Raw genomic sequence first — 14,380 nt, forward strand, 5'->3', positions numbered from 1 at the left:
CGATTATATATATAAATAAATGACCGTGAGTTTGTTAGTGATCATTTTATAAATTAGTTCATATAGAAAAAGAAGAAACGTGGCAAATACTAAACTACTTTTTACTTATAAAAATCAGATCTAAACTCAAAACTAATCAAATGTATAATTTTAAGTAAAATTGAGAGTATTAAAAAAAAAAAAACTTGATTGAAAAATCTTCTAAAATTATAGAAAATTACAACAAAGTAAACACTTTTTCAATCATTCCCCATTCATCAAAAAAATTATCTAAAATAACCAAAAATACCTACAATAAAAAAAAGGAAAGAACGAATTCCTCTTTTGATCTAAATTTAAATAGGAAAGGAACTTATGGATCCTAATCATAAAATTGAAAAGCATATAATCAATGCTTAATCACGCAACGGAAAATAACTTGTATCTTTCTCTCGATCATGTTAGAGTGCATACCATATTATAGTAGATATAAAAGATAATATAAAAGATAAACAGAAAAGTCTAAAGAATATGAAAAGGAATTTGTGTAAGTTAGCCTCAAAAGTGAATCCATTTAAGTTACTTTTTGTAGGGGTTGAACATGTCATTGTCATAGACTATTTTTTAAATGTAATTAGATATTTATGAGGGGCTTAAAAAGAAAGCTATATTAAATCAAGCTGAAAAAAGGAGTTATTCATATAACACAAATGAAAAAAAATAAAATCCATATAAGACTAATTTCCGTCTAAAGACTATGAAGAGGAAACATGAAACATTCTTTTCCTTTCGTTATGCTATTTTCTTTGGAAAAACGATTCAACCTGAGACCTATTTTTTCAACTATGAACCTAAAAAATAATTACTTTTTCTAGATAATTTTTTCTATCATTTAATCTCACAAGTTACATTTCTCTTCCATATAAATCTTAAAAGCAAATTCTTGAAAAAGAATCAGACTAATATATACGCAAGGTCATCGGTGATGATTACCGTAACAAAAATTACTGAACAATTTAAAAGTAGATATTCACTTTAATATGCACTCAAATAAAAGTTTGGAGGAACCGTTAAATCTCTCAATTGCTTTTTAGAAGTTAAAGTGAAGAAGAACAGCCAAATTAGAAGTTAGAGCGAATGAAAGAATGAAGATGAATAGCCAAAAAGATAAGATTTCAAGTTGAGAAAAATTTCAAGAACTGAAATTATCTAGTGCAACAATTTATAGGTGCTAAAATTATATAGAATAGTAGTATTTACACAGAGTGACATATTAACTACCACACCTTTTCAAAGAATAGATATGTTTTATGAAAAGAAATGACACATCCTCACAATTAAATTTGTTATTCATCTAAAATAACTACACTATTCTTCTTAATTTTCGTCATTTATTTCTCTCCATTTTTATACTTTTTTGTTACCCATTGAATGCTAATTTTCAACGTTTAGAGAATTTATGTAAAGAAAACAGAAGAGGCATAAGACTAACATATTTTTTTCCAAACCATGACTATGAGAAAAAAGAAAAAGAAAAAAAGAAGAAGATAAAATGCATGTCGTGAAAGCATGAAGCAAAACCAATTTAATTCCTCCATCATATACATTATACAAAGAGCATAGCAACAATTAAAGAGCATAACAAATATTGAATCACATTACCTGTGAAAGAGAAAAACCATGGACAAAGAAAAGCACATCAAAAACAAAAATCTTTACTTTAACACAAAATGTACTTCAAACCACACTTGATATACCTAAACGATAACAGCGGGAAGCCAAACAACTAAAACAATAATCTATTAACATACTCTTGGAAGCCCCCGAAAACGTGAAACCAATTGGAACGTATAACACGCCTAAGAAAGAAATTTTTTGGCGTTGAATCGGGTCAGGAAGAACAAGTTGTTCCAGCTCCGGGGAAAAGATTTATCAGTCTATCAGCTGCAATAAGGGCTGTGGGGACGAGTGCTGTGCTTGCCCCGACCGATACCACCATTCATTACCGTGAACCAGCCCCTCTTCAGTATAGGCAGGTCTTTCTTTAGAACAGATGTTGACCAGTTTGATTACTGCTCCAAGTCAATTTGCTGTCATTGAAAGCCCAATCAAATACTCCAAACGAGAAAATCATATCTTCAAAGCTCATCACTTCAATAAAGGCATTGAAGTCAGGAGGCCGACCCCCAAGTTTTTTCTAATGGCTAAAACACTAGTCAAGGGAAGAAGGTCGGTAACAAAAGGGAATCTTTCTTTTTCAGTTAAGTCTGCGGCAGTGAAAGGGAAGGAGCCTAAATCGAATCCCTTCTTTTTTTCTTTGAAAAAAGCAGTAAGGAGTAAGGAGATTAAACTCTCGGATGAGTCTAAGCAGCTACGGACCGTTCCGACGCGCCCTTGACCTATTTTCATGTCTGTTTTGTAAAGGTCGAGGATAATTTAGTCATTTTGCATCATTTCCTATCAATCTTATACGCGTGGCTTGATATGTAAAAAAAAGACACGTGTAATTTATATGTTACTCCAGCTGTATTTTAATAATTAACATATTAGGTTTTCCATTAATGCATCTGAATACACCGCTTCTCCCTGTTTGTCTTCTTGCTCTCAGGGCTAGCTGCAGGTACTTTTTTTTCCTCCTTTATTCTTGGTTCTTCCTTTCTTTTGGGTCATTATTGTTAGCTTTGAAATTTAATGGTTCCTGATATGTTTTTCTCTCATTTTTTCATCTTTTTTCCCCTTTGTATTTTTTGGCTAATTCTGAAGTTTAGTGGCTATTGCAGGTTCTCTTCATCTGTTTCTTCTCTGATTTTTCCCAAATCCCTTTCCCTTCTCTTTTTCTATTTTGGGTTCTTTTCATGATTTTTAATTTTGCAATTGAAACCTTTCTGAGTTTTGAAATTGCGTGCTTTCCTGGGTGCTTCACTTACTGTTTAATTTTGCAATTTCAGGGCTGTTATATGCTGCGATACTTAATAACTCTTCATTTTATCACCCAGATACTAAATTTTATCACCCTGATAGTAAGGTATTTTATGTCATGCTACGCTGTTGATCTTCTTTGTTTTATTTTTATTTTTTAGATGGTGTGTAACTCTTTTTTCATAAAGCTCAATCTTTTATGGACTCTCTTGAATATGGATCTGCAGATAAGTTAAACTGGAGAAGGAGCGCTGACAGGCATAGAGACGAAGAGGAACGGAGAAGGAGAAACATCAGGAATACACATCCGTAATCTATATATGTAGTCCAGCTGAATCCACCTTTCCAGAAAATCTTCAAAAATTCAAGGTAATCAGGTTTAGAATTAGGGTTTGAGAATTGACAATGCTACGTTTATGCTTTGTGAATGATATCTTCTGCTAATTATAGTAGAACTTAATTACCCCAATTTTTGCAACAATAATATTTGAATAATAGAAGTTTTGGAATAACGATACTTTCAATGCTTTACTATGTTATTTCTTTATGAAGAACATGGATTTGAGTTCATTTTCTTTCATTCAAAAGTAGAATTGTTTAGTGTAAAATTTGTGGTATCTGTGTAAGACAAACATAATACTTTCTGATGATCGTTAATTGTTTTTTCCTCTGCGTGTGAACTGTCAAGTTTTAGACCATTCACTAAGGGGACTTTTGTTGGCCGAATCTATTATTTGAGTACTTATATCTAAGATGGAAATATTTTTTCCTTCAAGTAGGCAGGTCAAAAGTTTAATTGATACTGGAAAGAAAATTTTTACACGCAATGACTCTTTGTGGATTTTTCCTAATGTGTGCTTAAACCAATAATGAAGATAAAGAAATTATTGCAAATATTTTGCTTATAACTTTATCTTTGGAGCAATGTATTCTAAGTCTTTGGCCAATTTTATGTCTCTATTTAGTATATTGAATCAATAATCAGGTTTTTTATACGTTTTAGCAATAATTTCGGTTAACTTTGTCTTACTTTTGCAGGTGGTTTGCCTATGATGACGTCCACACTCTAGAGGAGATATATTATCTATGTGAGAGGTAAACTGTAAACAAATGCAGTTCAATACTTAGTCAACTAGATTATAATCTTAGGAATTCCTGTTGTTAAGAAAACTAATTAGATACTCTTAATTTTTCTTCAAAGGCTGCCTTGATTGACATTTCCATTCTATGGGAAAAACTTATGCCTATGCTCAAGATAAGTTCACACATGAAATCTTAGTTCCGCTTTCGTATTGTAGACTTAGAGCAGAAATTTAATCATCAAATATACAAAATTTAATCAAAAAAGACCATACAATTCTCAAATTTTTGGCAGTTGTCCTAATGATTGAGGAGATTGGTGCTTTTAATTGGTTGTTCTCCAAGTGCCTTTTCCATGGCAGGAGAAGATGGATATAGTTAGAGTTTCTAAAAAATAGTATTATAAGAATGGTAGGGAGAATAAAGACAAATGGGAACTTACAGCTTTTGTAGGTTCTTGAATTTGGTCAAAATAAATATTTTACCTGTACGTTCGTTGCTCCCCAACCACCTTTAAATTGACTAATTTTGAATTAGTATAATATTCCATTGACAGAGAAATATTTATAAAACTGGTAGTATTATAAGATTGGTAGGGAGAATAAAGACAAATGAGAACTTACAGCTTTTGTAGTTTCTAAAAAATAGTACTTATAAGATTGGTAGGGAGAATAAAGACAAATGGGAACTTACAGCTTTTGTAGGTTCTTAATTTGGTCAAAATAAATATTTTACCTGTACGTTCGTTGCTCCCCAACCACCTTTAAATTGACTAATTTTGAATTAGTATAATATTCCATTAACAGAGAATATTAATCTTGGAATTAAATTAGAAAATTACCATCTCAGTTGTGGTGTGGACGAACCCCCCACATATTAAGCTTAGAAGTGCTGTATTTTTTTATACATAGATAAGATAGATGATAATAATCTTTGTATGTAGGTCATTATAAGAATAATACACTTACGTATTTTGAGTTTAATATGCTATAGAATCTTTTTAGATTGTCTATAGATATCAACCGATGAGGTAGGTATGCAAGGTGATTAAATGGCTAGCAGCGAATGATATATAGAACACAGAAGGATTATAAATGTGAACTGATTTGGTCTTTTAGACATATTGCCCGGCAAAATAGAAAAATTAATATGAATGCACCTATAAGAATTAGAAGCTCATTTTAATCAGAATGAACATAGGAGCTCAGAAAACATTAGCACAAAAGGTAAATGGGTGTTCTGCAAATCTCCCTCAAATACATATTATAGCGATGAGCGATCTAAATATGTCCACAGTAGCATGTTTGTGTTCCCTCTTTATTTCACACTGTTGGTTTGTTTTTGAAAGAAACAGAAAATGCTTTCAAAGGAGTAGAACATGATTTTGATCTTTCCTTGATTTTTTCCCGTACTTTGGTGCAAAATATAAATAGTATGGATCAAATGCTAGATTCTATTAGCTTTATCAATAGCTATAACCAGAGTGTGCTTTTGCTTATTTACACCACACTGAAGATTTGATTGAAGGATATCATTGAATTATACTGGTCTAAGTCGGAATAGAGGGTAGAACTAATAACACGTTCTATGATGATGCGCTGCATATCATAATGAATAGTTATGAAATAACGGAAGTAAGAACTAATAGTCTGTTATATAATGGTGTAGCTCATGTGATAGAATATACAAAGCAGATAAAACTACAATTTACTATTGGATAGGTTTCTTTAACTTGGTACCACAAATTAAATTCTCAAATCTGGAAAGGAAAGAATGAGCTAGCTGGACCCTTTATGCTTTTTTTTGCATGAGACAATATCTGCAATTGACACGTGAAGCTATCTGACTAATGAGGAAGATTTGTAGTACTATTAGTACAGAAAGAGGGAAAAAATAAGATGGCATTTGTGCAATACTAGACAGGCCGTGAACTGTGTAAATCGTAGTATTACAACTGGGACAAATTCACATATAATATATTTTTGTGGCTTCTTTTTGTTATTCACTTTATGATTGCGTTATACATAGTTTTGCCTAGATATTCTCTGTATTGTAGCAAGCTATAAAATTAATTGTTGTATGCTTACCGAAACATATTTTTTGCATTAGCATGTGTGATCTTTCTGTATCGTACATCCCTTGATTGTGTTGTAGATCATGTAAATTCTTATGCTTTATTCCATCAGGAAATGTACCCTTTTTATTCTTTCGAGGAAGTCTTACTTGACAACTTATCTACATACTTCTTCCAGATACAGATATACCTTTAGCTTTTTTTTTTTTTTAATATTCTCTTGTTGCTTGTAGGATGCTCCTGTACCGACGTGCATCTCACAGTTAGAGGGTGAGTCCGAAACTTAAATAGTGCCCTTTTGGGCACAAAATACCTTTCTACTATTAAAAAAAAGTTACATAAGTACATAAAATGCAGTATAATACTACGTTTCACTTTAACGGAAAGTTAGCCGTTAAAGTTAAACGCAGTACTATACTGTGTATTATTTAAAAAATAATTTTTTTTAGGAAAACTCAGTACAAAACTGCGTTTCCCTTAAAAGCATTATATTGTACTATGTTTTCCTTTAATAAAATATAGGGCCCCTTCTTCTTCCCCAAGATAACGACAGTCACTCCTCCATTTTTAAAAAACTCCCCACTCACTGTTGGACCCCCCCCCCCTCCCGAAATTAAAAAAAAAATTTGGGCCCCATCCGTCACCCAAAAAGCGAAGAGTGTAGGTCCCGCACACATCACAAGCCTTGGATTCCTTCTTTCGGGTTCAAAAATTCGATTTGGATCTTTTTAAAAAAACTTAAATCGAGGTATTTCGATTTTGTTTATGTCAAAACTCGTAGAGTATACGCATATTTGTTTTGTTGATTGTGTTTCCATGTTAATTTGTGTTATGTTTGTGTTTAAATTTGTATCTTATTTATACCTGGATTGATTTATTAGCTTTGGGACAAATAATAGTTAAAACTTGATAAATAATTTTTATTGTTAATGTTATGTTTTTATTTGCTTAAATAATAAATAAATATTATTTATTTAGTTTGTTGTTCATATGTATGTTATGTTTGTTGTTTTTATATGTAATAGTGGCCTTTTAGCGTAATAAAATATAGAGCCTTTTAGCGTAGTAAAATATAGAGCCTTTTAGCGTAGTAAAATATAGAGACTTATGGCGTAGTGAAATGTAGAGCCTTTTAGCGTAGTAAAATATAGAGCCTTTTAGTGTAGTATAATATAGATCCTTTTAGCGTATAGTCTCTGTAGTTTAAGTATGTACTAACTACAAACTCTATCCAATTACACTCTACAAAATTAATTATTTAATTTATAAAAATAAACTTGCAAAACTAATAAATTAATATATGTTGTCAAATTAATTCAAATATCGAGCTTGGAACCCATATATAATTACTCAGTCCAATTATAAAAATAATTGGACTCAAATATCGAGCCTGGAACCCATAGATAATTACTCAGTCCAATTATAAAAATAATTATTTAATTTATTAAACTAACACACACAATTAATTTTGTTTAAATTATAGTAGACGACATGGACTTGCCGCCTGCGCATCTTGGACCAGCCGAGGATCAGCTATTAGTGTTGCAGGGCGACCATAGGTCCTCCTTTGTATGGGAGGGACATCTATCGGATCAGCCTCTCCGCGCCAGGAGACCTGACGATTTGTTGGAGTTTTTGAGGCAGCATCATTTCTATGCCCGCGTAGTCTCGCGCCTACCGGCTACGGGCTTCTTTACGATTTTGCAGATTGGGCGGATGCAGCTTGATTGGTCTCTCATCACGGCCTTGGTAGAGCGGTGGCGACCGGAGACGTACACTTTTTACTTGCCCACTGGAGAGGCCACCATCACGCTTGAGGATGTTCAGGTTTTGTATGGGCTGCGCGTAGATGGACGGGTCGTTGCACTGCCCCAGTACATGAGATCCATGACGTGTGCCCAGTATTTGGATTTGATGGGGCAGTATACTGGTTACAGACCTTAGGGTGACGCTGTACAGAGAGGGGGCAGTCGGGTTTCTTTGTTAGCTATCAGAGATCATATGGCGTTTTTGCACCCAGACATTACCGGCAAGACAGAGGATCTCCATATTGAGCGGTACACGTGCTCCTGCTTTTTGGGGGTGTCTTGTTCCTGAACACTTCGGGAAGTCTAGTGAGTATGCGCTTTCTGCATCATCTGCAGCAGCTAGATGATTTACCCCTGTACAGCTGGGGTGCTGCTGTTCTAGCATACCTGTACCGGAGTATGTGCCGGGCGAGCATGCTTTGCCAGGTGGACATATGTGGTTTTCTGCCCCTTTTACAGGTGACAACATTTTCGAATACTCTGTTCATTACTTCGAACCTGTAGGAGGGGCAGAAAATCACATATGTCCACCTGACAAAGCATGCTCGCCCGGCACATACTCCGGTACAGGTATGCTAGAACAGCAACACCCCAGCTGTACAGGGGTAAATCATCTAGCTGCTGCAGATGATGCAGAAAGCGCATACTCACTAGACTTCCCGAAGTGTTCGGGAACAAGACACCCCCAGAAAGCAGGAGCAGCGCCAACCTCGTGTACCGCTCAATATGGAGATCCTCTGTCTCGCCGGTGATGTCTGGGTGCAAAAACGCCATATGGTCTCTGATTGCTGACAAAGAAACGCGACTGCCCCCTCTCTGTACAGCGTCACCCTGAGGTCTGTAACCAGTATACTGCCCCATCAAATCCAAATACTGGGCACGCGTCATGGATCTCATGTACTGGGGCAGTGCAACGGCCCGTCCATCTACGCGCAGCCCATACAAAACCTGAACATCCTCAAGCGTGATGGTGCCTTCTCCAGTGGGCAAGTGAAAAGTGTGCGTCTCCGGTCGCCACCGCTCTACCAAGGCCGTGATGAGAGACCAATCAAGCTGCATCCGCCCAATCTGCAAAATCCTAAAGAAGCCCGTAGCCTGTAGGCGCGCGACTACGCGGGCATGAAAATGATGCTGCCTCAAGAACTCCCACAAATCGTCAGGTCTCCTGGCGCGGAGAGGCTGATCCGGTAGATGTCCCTCCCATACAAAGGAGGACTTATGGTCGCCCTGCAACACGAATAGCTGATCCTCGGCTGGTCCAGGAGGCGGCAAGTCCATGTCGTCTACTATAATTTAAACAAAATTAATTGTGTGTGTTAGTTTAATAAATTAAATAATTATTTTTAAAATTGGACTGAGTAATTATTTATGGGTTCCAAGCTCGATATTTGAGGCCCGGTAGCACCAAGTTATCCTTAATTATTATGTGTGTCGTTTTTAGAATTTTGTTAGTTTTATGAATTAAATAATTATTTTTATAATTGGACTGAGTAATTATCTATGGGTTTCAAGCTCGATATTTGAGTTAATTTGACAACATATATTAATTTGTTAGTTTTGTAAGTTTATTTTTATAAATTAAATAATTAATTGGATAGAGTTTGTAGTTAGTACACACTTAAACTACAGAGACTATACGCTAAAAGGCTCTATATTTTACTACGCTAAAAGGCTACTATTACATATAAAACCAACAAACATAACATACATATGAACAACAAACTAAATAGATAATATTTATTTATTATTTAAGCAAATAAAAACATAACATTAACAATAAAAATTATTTATCAAGTTTTAATTATTTTTTGTCCCAAAGCTAATAAATCAATTCGGGTATAAATAAGATACAAATTTAAACACAAATTAACATGGAAACGCATTCAACAAAACAAATATGCATATACTCTACGAGTTTCGATATAAACAAAATCGAAATACATCGATTTAAGTTTTTTGAAAAAGATCCAAATCGAATTTTTGAACCCGATAGAAGGAATCCAAGGCTTGTGCTGTGTGCGGGACCTACACTCTTCGCTTTTTGGGTGACGGGTGAGGCCCAAATATTTATTTTTAATTTCGTGGGGGGGGGGGGGGCAGCAGTGAGTGGGGAATTTTTTAAAAATGGAGGAGTGATTGTCGTTATCTTGGGGAAGAAGAAGGGGCCCTATATTTTATTAAAGGAAAATACAGTAATGCGTTTAAGGGAAACGCAGTATTGTACTGAGTTTTCCTAAAAAAATTATTTTTTAAATAATACGCAGTATAGTACTACATTTAACTTTAACGACTAACTTTCCATTAAAGTGAAACGCAGTATTATACTGCGTTTTATGTACTTATGTAACCTTTTTTTTTAATAGTTTGCGTCGTGCACGTGACGATAGAAGCCGAGGACCGTGGCCGTCAGCAATTACAAAGTAGATATTCTTTCAACAGTTATGGAAGTTTGCCTCTCATTTGCTTTAATCCCTTTAGAGTTTCATGAATGAATATTTCGTTCCAAAATGTGTGTAAATGGTATCCAGTAGTTAGTTGTGATGTTTATATCTGATTTGACAATAATTTACATGAGTCAGCTTTTATTATACGAAATTTCATACCTAAATAGAGTTTATATAATAATAGTTTTTCTTAGTTTATTGATAAAAGGAAATGTTATGGTGAATGGGAAGGTGAAAAGTTTGTAACTCATCTAAAATTATAATGATCCCATTAATTAATGATTCAATCAATATGATTTAGATTTAAGAGCATTTAAGAATGTTTTTTTTGTGTTGTTTAATCTAGCACGTAAATTGAAGAAAAAGGAAGGAAAATCCAAAAAATTGAGACAAAAGATAAGTAGGTTTCTTGGGCAAAGAGGGGTGCCAAGTCAACATTATTTTTCCCTCTTTTTATATATATATATATATATATATATATAGATGCACAAATAGCCATTTTTAGGACTGCTATTTAATGAATAACTAAACTTGAGAAATAAACATTCTATCCGTTTTAATTTATGTGAACTTATTTTTTTTATTTTGTGCCAAAAAAATATTCCTTTCAATTAATTTTTTGTTATTTTTATACATATTAAGGAATCCATCTTTTATCATTACTTAATAATGAAATTGACTATATTAACTTTAATTTGTTTATTAGAAATATAACAAATATTCCTAGGCTCTTTACTCCGATGGTAACTTTGAAAAAAAAAAATCCTTCTTGATATCTGAAAAAATTTAATATTGTGGATCACAAAATAAAAGCAAAAAAAATCAATTAAAGTGGACCAGAGGGAGTAATTTCCTTTCGCATTTGAAAATAATTTACCTTTATGCAATAATTTATAGCCACAAAAAATATATATATTTTATTTTATACGACAAATAGGTTCATATAAATTAAAGGAAGTATATTTTAAATAGAAATACTCAAAGAGTTATTTGATACAATTTCTATTTTATTTCAAGGAGATGGAACTAAATGGACTTTAGACCATTTTTCTCTTTAATGGACTGATCACGCCCAACTATGCCTTATAAAAAGGATTCAGCGGTCGCTGCATATATAATCAGGTTCAGTCCGGAGTCGAATCCCACAGGGAACTAACCTATTTACTACAACTTTTACCGCAGCTAATGAGAAGTTCAAACAATTTTCGGATGCAAGATTTTTGATGGATAATGAGTACAAATTGGTTAACTAAGGAAAAATAGCAATGAAACTAGCAATAATCTAGAATAGAGTTGAATTCAATGGTAAAATGGTCTAGGGTTACTGATTTTCCCAATTGTCGGATTAATTTCTGACATGTTAGCTATAATCTCGCCGTAACACTCTATAAGAAATATGAGTTATGGGTTACCGCAATTATCTCTCGATCAATTACGATAATTTACTAGAAGCATTCTCTCGAACTACTCTAGCTAACAATTTATGCAACTCAGAATGATTCCACCAAAGCTTCGTTATCTCTAACCCTGCTTTTAAATTCAAGTAATTAATCTCTTAACTTACCCGAAAGCGGTGTTGTTCAACAACAATCTAACCAAGTGTTCTTTCTCAAGCAACACAAGATAACTAGACACGATTAATCAAGGGCCTTTTCAATTAATCACAAGACAACATGTAGTTGAACAATCATAGAGTAAAAATGGCTCAATTATATCAAAACATAGTCAAGACTTTATCCAACAATTGGTTCCGTCAACCCTAGATGACGGGTTTAGCTACTCATACTAAGAGCATGAAAATTCAATAAATAAAGTCATAATCAACAATGGAACTAAAAAGAAGAAGAATAGAACTCTAAGGAAAATTCTCTGTCTTTCTTCCGTGTTCTTGCCCTCAAAATCTCTATAAAAACAGCTCTCCCTCCCTCTTGGACGAATTAGGCTTCATATAGATTTAGGTTAGTCGCCCTAGAAATTACATAATTGACCCTATATTTTTGGCTCCCGTCCGCGGTCGCGGATTAGACCGCGGATGGACCGCGGATTTCACAATTATACTGTCCGCGGCCGCGGACCTGACCGCGGACCTGGTCCTTGCTCTTCTTTCTCCTTTTCGATCGTGCTATCCTCCGATTGGCCTTCCACGCTCTATATTGACTCCAACACACTCTTTAGCTTCCTCCTAACTCGGTGTGGCTCCTGCAAAACGTAAAACTCTTAATTAGAGCATTTTGTTATCTTTTACATTCAAACATTGATAAAGTGCGGCCAAATTAGAATGTAAATAGTGTCTAAATTGCATAATTGTCGTCTACTATCAACACCCCACACTTAAACCTTTGCTCGTCCTAGCAATCAAACCACACTCTACAGAGGCCTAGCTTCGCCGAGCGACTGCTCTAACTCGTTACACCAAGAATATTCCTCATAGATTGAGTATATTAGTGTAACATCCACACCTTAAGAATTGACTCTCGCGAGCCACGCAATATTCCTAACCGGCTTACTTACTCTAACTCAGAGGTCCAAACTTACCTCTCCTTCATGAATCAAGTGCATGCTCACAACAAAGGAGACTCATTCCACAATCAATAACATGCACACACACTGAGGAACTTCAATATAAACAGAATTCACTCGCCCTCAGAAATGACATTCATATGCCACAAAAGATGCACCACAGGCTTGCCCATAGTGTACTACTCTACTAATCGAGCTCATTCAGTCTAGGATCAATTATGGCTTTATTTGGTTGTAATGTAGGTTGCGGGACGGGTAGGATACATTTAGATATACGAGTGGCTACACCTCCCTAAGCACTTTAATACATGTACGTTAGCATTTAAAACCCCACACTTATGTCAAACCATGACTCCACCTTCACATCACTATATATTAATTCCCTTCTTCTTTAAGCACAATTACATCAAGAGCCACTACTTATTAAGGAATATTTTTCACAACAACATAACTATTTTTTTTTCAAGCGGCTCTTACTTTTTTTTAAAACAGTGCACCTTTCTCCTTATCTCATTAGTTCCACTCAAAAGCCACCAACCACCCCACCCTTTAACTTTTACAAAGTTCATACAATTCAAGTGCTCATGAGAGGTGAAAAGATTCAAAAAGATGGTTAATTCAAACAAATGGGTAAGGCTTGTAGTGTGGTTGCCAAAGAAACAGGATTACAGGCTCAACGGGGTTAACTATGATACATAACAAATGAGTGGATGAAGTATATATATGGTTCAACAATGAAATGTCTATATCACTTTCAAAACTAAACAAGATTACTATTTCGCTTTGCAGACACACATGGCAAGTTCCAGGCATCAAATATCGTGCACAGAATACAACAAGCCTCACATACACATGGCACATGACTCACTCCAGATTGGGTCATCAAACACTCTAATCAGGGTACTTAGCCAAATTAAGAACATACGTTTTAAGGCATTCTTACAAGAGTCGACAACTGAGCCTAAGTGTCACACTAAAGTACCCGCTATATTCAAGACATTATGACGTTAAGAGATCCTATTTTGTTTCCGCCCATAGCCTACAAGTTCCTACTAACAATATAAAAAAAATAACTAGTGCGGTTCAAATGAAACCCTTGGAAAAGAGCCGTGGCTTAAAGAAAAACCATGGGGAAATTGATACACTACTACAAAGGAAAATCTTTTTGTGTTTTTTTTCCGTCGACTTTAGTCCCTCAAGAAACCCGTCGAATGACAAAACTATGCTACATACAACACACCACAAAGCATCCCCCACCCCACACTTAAAATGATGGCATGTCCCCATGTCATACAAAATAGAGTAAAGCGAGGTTAAGGAACTTCCATGGAAGATCAGTCCTGATCGGAGATAGTGCCGGGGTCGAGATGACACGCCCTCCCCAACGCACGCGGCTAGCCCATGATTTTCTTCTCTAACTTCGCATTTTGGGTGGCCAAGGCATCAACTCTCGTCCCCAAATCCGTGACGGAAGTGCGCAGCCCTGCCATTTCCTGTTCTAAGGCTGTCAGTCGCGTACTCCGTCTGACTGCAGATGAACCTCCAACCGCGGCTAC

General features: G+C 35.1%; 1 long non-coding RNA gene across 2 annotated transcripts; it reads left to right on the forward strand.

Annotated features, from left to right (window-relative positions):
* LOC109235324 lies at positions 2,536 to 6,858 on the forward strand. 2 transcript variants are annotated; one of them, XR_002069367.1, is made up of 5 exons: positions 2,536 to 2,599; positions 2,928 to 3,004; positions 3,126 to 3,267; positions 3,937 to 3,993; positions 6,286 to 6,858. It is a non-coding gene; the product is annotated as an uncharacterized LOC109235324 (long non-coding RNA). The 2 variants fall into 2 exon arrangements; XR_002069368.1 differs by lacking the exon at positions 2,536 to 2,599 and adding an exon at positions 2,608 to 2,759.

Source organism: Nicotiana attenuata, chromosome 12 (genome assembly GCF_001879085.1).
Source record: "Nicotiana attenuata strain UT chromosome 12, NIATTr2, whole genome shotgun sequence".
Classification (NCBI taxonomy): Eukaryota; Viridiplantae; Streptophyta; class Magnoliopsida; order Solanales; family Solanaceae; genus Nicotiana; species Nicotiana attenuata.